Below are 10,700 nucleotides of genomic sequence, written 5' to 3'. Positions count from 1 at the left end.
CGATAGATAAAGACAGGGAAACCGTTGACATTCAGCTCTGATAATTCATGACGTGTGAGAGTGAGATAAGGTAAAATGATGAATAAAGAGATGGTAATGCCCCTGATGACGATAATTGTGAAATGATAAATGTGAGATTTGAGGAACATGTTGTATAATAGTGTCGTAATAACTAGTATGTGAACGACACAGTGTGTTACTGAAGTTATTTCGCCCGCGTGATATGAGCGAGGCTATGTTGAGAAGTGCTACGATAAGAATAATGTGATGAATAATAGAATTGAGAGATAAACAAAATAACTGACAAAGTTAAGATTTCGACATGTGTGATAGTTGTAGGCGGAAAGCCTGTGCATTTCAAATATTTTCCAGGGACAACATGGTGCTCGGAAACAGACAAATTAGAGTCCGAGCCGAGTCATGAACAGAGCGACCGAACAATGGGTAGTTTTGATAGTCATTGGTAATCATTGATGACATAATATTCAAATGTTATTATCCGTAAAAGATGGAGCAATGTCATGCTCAGTTACGTCTGATATTAAGAGGTTGCCATCAAATTCACTTAGTTGTTATTTGAATCATTTGGTAGTTATTTCCACATCACGATGTTGCGTGTGGTATTTTAAATTTGATAGGCAGTGATCACGTGTATTTTGAGATTCTTTTGCTAGGTTTTTCTTTTCCTTGGCGGGTATTTCGTTACCATATTTTTTTATAACGTCTGATAGTACGTGAATATTGTGATGGTTTATACATGTAAATAAGTAGAGTAGTCAGGTTATTTTTGAGTTTAGTTGTTTCTTCTGGAGCAGTTGCTTCTCCATTTATTATGTTATTTTGTACATAAATATTTCATGTGTTTGGTTAATAGATCACTGATGGTTCATAGTCAATAATCAATGTAGTAGGTATGCTCAAGCCGTAAGACAATTGTAACTAACAAGTTTTTGAAATCCACTACAAATTTCGGTTAGGTAAATGAATCGACCTTTAATGATGAGTTCTGTCATGAGTGCCGCAAATTAATTAACTGAACAAGATGGAATCCGCCTCCATCAAAGTTGAGATCATAATTTATTCATTCCTAAAGGAAATACAGGTAAAGGCAGACTAGATAAAAGACTAATTTGTAAAAGGGTCGAACTCATTTATTCAGATAATATTTTTTGGCATTTAGCCTAATTTGTTTTAGTTATTTAAGTGTCCAGACTATCACAGCTAATAAGACGTAAATCAACTAAATATGTGGTGGTTATTACTCAGTGTTTGGTGTGATGATTTTCTTGGTTCAGCCACGAAGTATTAAATGTGTGGCAAACTTATATAAAACGGTAAGGGATACCGTGTTCATGGAACTGCCTTTATTTACACATGGTTACTGTACACCAGTGGAGCTGGATAGTTAGGTGCTTGCCAATTTGATATGAATTTGGATTTAACAAACTTAAGAAGTTCTTAAATTAAAAGGTCGGAATAATTAATTAATTAATCAATTATTAATTTATCCAGATTCAGTTCACTGAAAGGACGATTCAAGTGTGTATTCAGGAGTGGTTATTCAAATGAGGCAGTGTATTTGTTAGACCAGCAGTCTGTTGTGGTCGTGTCATGTACATGAGAGACTTTAGTTCGATGATGATCATCATTATTAAATTTATCGACCTTCAGTCGAAGTTATTAAGGCGGATGTTTAACTGTTATGAAGAACATTTAATATTATTTTAATTTCAATAATTCTATTTTATTTTGTTTGATCTCAATCCATTTAAATTTCATTTTTCACATTTTTCCTATTTTTGTTAATAAATCATTTTTAATTTACACTTAATTCAGTCTATGGGTACCGTCATTTACTAGTTAACTGACCCCTATCTTTCATTTCCTCACCCCCGATGTTGTGGCCTGTCAACCCCGAGGGAGCTGAAGGACGTACCACGCCTGAGGAGATTAGAGTCTACGCGAGCGGTAGGTATTGTTTTTATGTCATTCCTTACAGGAGCAGCCGGCGCATCAAACAAGTAAGAAGAATACCGCATCGGGTGCCTTAAAAGGGCACAATACATACATACATACATACATACATACATACTGCAACCGTTAGGGCTTTATTCGTCGCACCAAATTAAGTATGAACCAGCTCTGAACACAACAGGCGACAAAATGAAACTGGCCCCGTTAGTTGGGGAACAAATGAGGCTTACACTGGATATAATTAGGGCAATATTATTTAACTTGGTTTCACAAACAGATGTACAGATGGAACATTTGTATGAGAACCGCCAGAAGTCACTTACCAGGCTTGAAGTCTCATCCTCCCTACTTTCATAACATCACCGGCTGAATTCGGAGAGCAATATGGGTAATGGAATGTTCGATAAAGAAATAAAATAGGCACTATCTAAAATAATGAAAATAGGATTCTATAATATGAGAGGAATATGCTAATATTTGTTAAATGAGAAGAATCTCCGTTAAGCATATATTCTAAACATTTTATTTATACTGATGTGAACCACACAAATAATGTTCTATCTCAACATGTGTGCAAAAGAAACAATTAAACTGACACAATTATATACATCGTATGCCTTCTTTCTTGAAATTGTCCAGGCATAATTAGCTCTTGACGTACACCAATTCATTCGATCAACATACACTGATATATGAGTTTATTTATTTATAAAAAATGGATATTGAATGGTATCCTTTATTTGTTAAAACTCTCGTCACAAATGGATATTAAATATGGTTCCGGTACCGGGGATCGAACTCGAGCCTCCTGGGTAAGAACCAGGTATCCTTTATTTACTAGTCATGATTTGGATAAAGAGAAAAAAGTATAACACAATATAAGCACATCTGTTATACACACGAGATTGCATTGCCGAGTATCGAACATGTGATCCATTTGACCACGACAAATGTATATTTACATTGAACACTTACGATGAACATACACGCTGAACAAATATGTGCGTATCCTGGGTTTACCTAACAGATTCTATATTTTTTTAAATCAGTCAAAGCTGGAATCAAACCCATCACCATAGTATACTTTGGGAAATAATAAAACACACAGAAACATACATACAAAAAATATCAAATATATTTATACAACACATCTTGAAGATATGGCGTAACCAAGCCATAATATCTGGTTAAATCTTTGTTCCAGCATCATTCGAACCAACAGGCTTCAGCTTCCAAGGTAAACATTTTTGAACTCCAATCAGAGGCTAAATTAATGCTTAGCATGAGAAGGGATCTATCCTTCACAAAATCCGGAAATTATCCGTGTTGCTCGCAACGTATAATTAGAATAGGATTGAGACTACTTTGGTGAATGAAAAGAGCTTGGCCCGTTAACATCGTTTTGCTGGAGACTGCAAAGTTTGCTCGGCCTACGGCCGACCGGGATATACCTACCAATCACAGTAACAGCTGTAAGCAACCCTAGGCTCTGGACACCATAAATCGTCCGTCACTCTCTCTTTCATTTTCCTTACATATCATCTTGGCTTATTGTCAAGTATGCACTCACTTGAAAGCAATTATTTCTTATTACTCGTTATCTGGCTATATATTCAGCCCAATTTAATATCTCACAACAGCTATAACTATTTATTCTTCCTTATCACTCCAACAACATAACATGTTACAGCTCCGCCCTCTCATGTCATGCCATCGTATCTCAATCCGTTCATTTAATTCACAGTAAGTCATGTGTATAGCAAGTGTGGTTGAGAGGTATGCTAGAGCATACACACATACGTCTTTAAACTCCGTCCCTTTGGACACTTTCTTTTAGGCTATTTGATTCTTCTCACATTTCATATATAATTATAAATTAATTACACCTCGGTTTGGATCAACTCCAATGATTATCTAATATTATCCGGGATTACAAATACCTGAATTGCAAACGTATAATTTATATCCAAACTACTCTGAAGATCTTTACCAGACGAAGAAATATAAATTTAGCTAACTTGCCGTTCTTCCCAAAGATAGTTCATATAAGCTAAGAACTTTGGAGTCTTATATAATAATTCATGCAAATGAATTTTGTTAAATATCAATGATTATCTTAAAAATCACTTGATGATCCTAACTAATAATAATAAATCTTTCCCAGTCATACGCGCATAATGTTCCCTACATATTTAATATTTAATTATGACATAATATTTCCAAATATTATTATTACTGGCATGCATCTCTCGTGTTTAGGGTATATAAAAGTATGTACTTAACACTTGGTGAGTAAGGCTTGCTGTCATCTAGGGTACATCTTAGATCTTTACACGAACATGAAGAATATTCTTGTTCCTGGTAGTCCTCGATTCCTCTTCATACGACGATCCATGACTCCAACTGTTGTTTTTTCAGTTGAATTTCTGGACGATCTTTGTAAAGCTGATCGCAGGCACTCAGGCGCGACTCTTGTAGGTTCCGAGTCTGGGGTTCGACGACCACTCACGAACATACAGAAAAATGGAGAATGAGTTATCAAATACTGTTTTATGCACTTTCAAAGGGGTCTACTTGTAACAAGTTCCACTCTTAAGTTGAAATAGATTAACGCAAGTAGTGATAAGTTGTAAAAATCACTGTTCATTCCCTGACCGTCACACAGACTATCACAATGAATGTCCCTGGAGGATGCGAATATTAATTTTGTCAAGAACAGTTATTTCATTTTTGCCAAAATGTCACTTGTTCTTACATGCTCAGGAGCGGTGATATTTAACCCTCGTAGATTAATTGACTGTCTCACTACGCCAAATAACCTGAAGCGTTTGCCCTCCGTTGGTGATTGCACCATAAGTCATAACTAACTATCTTCCACGATTGTGATGTTAAAATGCCAAATTAAGGTTTCTATTCGGCAATTATGTACATTAACTTGTACCACACGGCTTATTCCGTAAAAAATATTAAATCACATTGAAGTGTTTCTTCAATGGCACAACACTTGGTACACTGATATCCAAGTAACTGATATCCAGGTCCGCTTCTAATATGTTGAGCTGCAACTACACAGACGACAACAAGATAACGTGTTACCACTGCAGCTACACGGATGAGAATGAGATACAGTATCTGGGTCCAGGCTATATTTATAACCTCCGGAAAAATGGTCAGGGGGGAGATGAATTATGTTCCTGTTGAAAATGACGGTCCGGTAATCGGAGTCTTTGAACGACGTGATAACAGTCGAATTAAAGCTTATGACCCCTACTTTCTACTGAACATATGTGAAACCAAAGCGTCAGTAGGTTATTCATAATTTCCAAAGCGTCCTTTTGGAAAATCATGCGTCGTTTCATCATGCAATATCCCCCACCTTTTTCCACATGTTGTCAGATTTCAGTAGTCGCCTTTGATCTGCGTACTACTGTATGATAGGCGTCATTACTGATCCATATTTAAAGTATTGTATTTATATGCATTAACAGTCAGCATAAGATACATTGGTTCGAATGGGACCTGATTTATAAATTTAGAAAAATTATTTCATATAGAAGTATTCTTCTTCTTCCTCTTTTTCGTAAATTATGGTGAAGTGGTACTAATGAATGCGGTGTTGAATTTATAGTGGGCATTTATTTTTCAAAAGTTAACACACCTTAATTCGGCCCAGTCTCCAATAACCTCCATCTCCGTGCGTAGGGTTATCATCCCTTCTCGCTCGCTCGGGAAGAGAGCGCGGTTTCAAGGTTAGCAATACTGCGTTGCCCTCTTCTCATTACAGCGTAGGAAAATGCTCCTTCCGGACTGGCGCGTCGCGGATCATACCCCGGTTTGACATACAGAATGCTAACTACTGCATTACAAATCACAGGATGTTGCGGAAAACGGCATATATAATTAGCCAGACCTCCTAACATCTCCATGGCATGATGGTGAACGGTCACAATACATACATACATCTTCTCTCATTCCCAACCCCCAGCGGAGGACGTGATTTTCATCTCCATAATATTTTTTCTAAGATGGTAAGTCAGATGTGTACCAGGTTTCGTTGAGAGCAATTCTGGAACATACTCACATACAGTACATCCATAATATCCGTTACATTTACATTCATTTTCACCCCGCCTCAACTGATTGCGGTTGAAGTATGACTTAACCATCCAGAGTGTCACAGATCTACTCTGTTTTCGTAAAGAACGTATTCGACATTAATATCAGTAAAAACCGTTTATTTTTATATTTCATCATCTCCCCTAGGTGTGCTAGGGGTGTTTTACCCCAACAATATTTTTTTCAGATATTAAGTCAAACGTGTACTATTTTTATATGAGGGCTATGCTGGATGAATACATCCGTATTTTTGGTCATTTTGAACATCTTCCTTTCCACCCCTTCTAATATCCATGCAATTAGGGGCTGAACAACGACAACCAGAGTGTCATTTATCACCTCAGCGACCTCGAAAGGTATGGACTGTACACTAATATTTGTCGTTATCTATTATTTTTTTATATTTCACCCGTCTTTCTGTGTTTTTTATAATTCACCCTCGCCCCTAGGGGTGCTAGGTATATCTGACCCCCCACAGTAATGTTTCCTATATAGTAAGTCATCTGTATAGCAAGTTTGGTTGAGAGGTATGCTAGAGCATACGCACATACGTCTTTAAACTCCGTCCCTTTGGACACTTTCTTTTCTTTACCGGTTCTAATTCGCCTGCCGATTATGACTAAACTTGACCTTAAACGGTAACCAGAGTGTCACAGTTCATCTCAGCGATCCTCAAAACTATGGATTAGACACTGATATCGGTCGTTATCGTTTAATGTTAACATTTCAGCTCTACTTTAGTGGCTAGGTTCCTCTTACCCTAAAGGTTTTTTTTTCATACACACAGTAGGTCCAGTTTTGGTTCAGAATTATGCTGGAATATACACATATACGTCCATTATCTCGGTCATTTTGGAAATTTTGTTTTTCACTTCTCAGCGCTATGCGAAAGGAGGCAGAAATTGGACTTCTAAAAAATTCGGAGCGTTACTATTCATCTCAGCGACCCCGAAAAGAATGGATTCGACACTATTTTCGATTATTTCTACATCTCACACCCTCGTGGGTGTGCTTAGATTTGTCATACCTCCACGCACTTTGTCTCCTGATAATAAGTCATAAGTGACTAAGTTTGTTTGAAATCGCTCCCGTAGTCCCGAAAAGTATGGATTCAACAGTAATATTGTTATATTTCGTCCCCTTGTCTAAGGCTTCTAGGGGTGTCTTTCCCCCACAGTATTTTTTTCTAGATAGTAGGTAATATTTGTACCAAGTTCAGCTGACAATTATATTGGAACGTACACACAAACATCCTTAAACTCGGTCATTTGGATATTTTCTTTTCACTTCTTCTCACCCGCCTGCCAATTGGGATCAACTTGGACTTAAGCGACTACCGGAGTGTCACTATTCATTTCAGCGACCCCGAAAACAATTTTGATGTAACTCTAGTTTTGATTATTTTTATATCTTACCCTTTCCAACACTTACCCCTAGGGGTGCTAAATTGTCATAACCGCATCCAATTTATCTCCTGATAGTAGTGTACCAGTTTTTTTGAATCGCTCCAGTAGTCCGGAAAAGTATTAGTGTTCGCTTTTAGTTACGCATATAAATCACCCCTCCTCTAGAGGTTCGAAGGGTGTCTTTTCGTAAACAGTAGTTTTTCCAGATAGTAAGTCATACTTGTACCAATTTTGGTTGAAAGCTACGCTGTAGCACACATAGGCTACGCTACGTCCAATATTTCGGTCCTTTTTGACCATTTCTGTTTTGCCCCTCCTCCCCCTATGCCAAAGGGGGATGAAATATGATTTGTAAAATATCCGGAGTGTCATTATTAATCTCAGGGACCCCGAAATTATGTATTCGAAACTATTTTCGTTTATTTTGACTTAACACCTCCCCCGCGCCCCAAACCCCAAAGGGTACTGAACTTTAAAAATATTCAGATTGTCACTATTCATCTCAGCGACCACGAAAAGTATGGATTCGACACTATTTTCGAATATTTTATATATCACCCCCTCGCCCCCGCTCCCCAATAGGTACATGAGGCGTACTACCCCCAAGTGGTTTGTCAAAACAAATCAGGAGTGTAACTATTCACCTCAGCGATCCCGAAAAGGGTGGATTCGATGCTATTTTCGGTCATTTTGATATATCACTTCACCCTCGCCCCCGCCCCAATGGGGGATGAATATGTACTTAAAAAATCCGCAGTGACACTATTAATCTTGGCGACCCCGAAAAGTATGGATTCGACACTATTTTCGATAATTTCCTTATATCACTCCCCCCCTCGCCCCCACCAGAAAGGGTGCTGAATTTGGACTTTAAAAATCTTCCAGAGTGTCACTATTCATCGCAGTGACCAAGAAAAGTATGGATTCGACACTTTTTCAAATATATTTTGTATGTCAACCCCTCTCCCCCTCGCCACAATGGTACGTGGTGGTGTATTACCCCCACGCGGTTTGCCAAAGAAATCCGGAGTGTCAATATTCATCTCAGCGACCCCGAAATGAATGGATTCGACCCCATTTTCGGTTATTTTGATTTATCACTCCCCCCTCGCCCCCACCCCAAAGGGGGAAGAACTTCGACTTTAAAAACTCCGGAATGTCACTATTCATCTCAGTGACCGTAAAAAGTATGGATTCGACACTATTTTCGATTATTTTACATGTTACTCCCTTGCGCCCCCGCCCCTATGGGTACATGGGGTGACTTACCCCCACTCGGTTTGTCAGAAGAAATCCGGAGTGTCGCTATTCATCTCAGCGACCCTGAAGAGAATGGATTCGACACTATTTCCTATTACTTCGATATATCACTCCCTCCTCGCCCCTCACCCAAAAGGGGGCTCAATTTGGACTTGGAAAAATTCCGGAGTATCACAATTCATCTCAGCGAATCCGAAAACGATGGATTCAACACTATTTTTGTATATTTTTATATGTGACCACCCTCGCCCCTCGCGGTACATGGGGTGTCTTATCCCCACGCGGTTTGTTAAAAGAAATCCAGAATGTCACTATTCATTTCAGCGACCCCGAAAAGGATGGATTCGACACTATTTCCTATTACTTTGATGTATCACTCCCCCCTCGCCCCCACCCAAAAAGGGGCTGAACATTGACTTGGAAAAGTTCCGGAGTATCACTATTCATCTCGGCGAATTCGAAAACGATGGATTCGACACTATTTTCGTATATTATTATATGTGAACCCTCGCCCCCCCCGCCCCTAAGGGTACGTCGGTTGTCTTACCCCGACGCGGTTTGTCAAAAGAAATCCGGGGTGTTACTACTCATCTCAGCGACCCCAAAAAGGATGGATTCAACACTGTTGTCGAATATTTTATGTCACCCCCTCACGCCCCTGTGGGTACGTGGGGTGTACTACCCACGCGGTTTGTCAAAAAAATCCGGAGTGTTACTATTCATCTCAGCGACCCCGAAAAGCATGGATTCGACACTATTTTCGATTATTTTGATATCTCACTCCCCTTCGCCCGCCACCCCAAAGGTGGCTGAATTTGGTCTTTAAAAATTCCGGAGTGTCAATATTCATCTCAGCGACCCCGAAAAGTATGGATTGGACACTATTTTCGAATATTTTTAAATGTCACTCCCCTCGCCCCCACCCCTAAGGGTACTTCGGGTGTCTTGCCCCAACGCGGTTTGTCAAAAAATCCGGAGTGTCACTTTTCATCTCAGTGACCCCGAAAAGGACGGATTCGACATTATTTTCTATTATTTTGATACATAAATCCCCCCTCGCCCCCGAAGCAAAAGGGTGCTGAATTTAGACGTGGAGAAATTCCGGAGAATCACAATTCATCTCAGCGAATCCAAAAACGATGGATTCGACACTATTTTCGTATATTTTTATATGTGACCCCCTCGCCCCCCGCCCCTAAGAGTACTTCCGGTGTCTTACCCCAACGCGGTTTGTCAAAAATACCCGGAGGTCACTATTCATCTCAGCGACCCCGAGAATGATGGATTCGACACTATTTTCGATTATTTTGATATATCACTCCCCCTCGCCCCCCACGCCAAAGGGGGCTGAAAATGGACTTTAAAAATTCCGGAGTGTCATGATTCATTTCAGCGACCACGAAAAGTATGGATTCGACACCATTTTCGAATATTTTCAACGTGACCCCTCGCCCCCCCTAAGGGTACTTGGGGTATCTTACCCCACGCGGTTTGTCTCCTTATACTACGTCGTACGTGTACCAAGTTTGGTGTAAATCGCTCCAGTGGTTTAGGAGGAGATGTAATACATACATACAACGACACATATCTATCTATATATACAGATATAGATTACGCGCAAATATTCCCGGGAGGAAACGATGCATGACGTATTCCATCGGCTTCCGGCATCTTCGGATCCACTTATCTCGAGTTTCTAGAAAATGACAGTATTGAAAAAGATAAACAGATGTCTCCTGAGCTAAAAGATCTCCTTTTCGAACCATCTCCCATTGGACAGCCCGTTAGCGACCCTTCTGATAGCGATGATGACGCAAGCGATGAATGTTACAACGATTTCGATTGAAAATGTAACATTTCGAATAAAACATTTCAATACCGCAATTCCGAATTTTAATTCATTATCAAGTGACCTCAAAATACCTTATACAGTACCCGAAGTTT

Source organism: Anabrus simplex, chromosome 1, assembly GCF_040414725.1.
Source record: "Anabrus simplex isolate iqAnaSimp1 chromosome 1, ASM4041472v1, whole genome shotgun sequence".
NCBI classification, from domain to species: domain Eukaryota; kingdom Metazoa; phylum Arthropoda; class Insecta; order Orthoptera; family Tettigoniidae; genus Anabrus; species Anabrus simplex.
The sequence above is the reverse complement of the archived record's forward strand: the minus strand, read 5'-3'. Positions refer to the sequence as shown.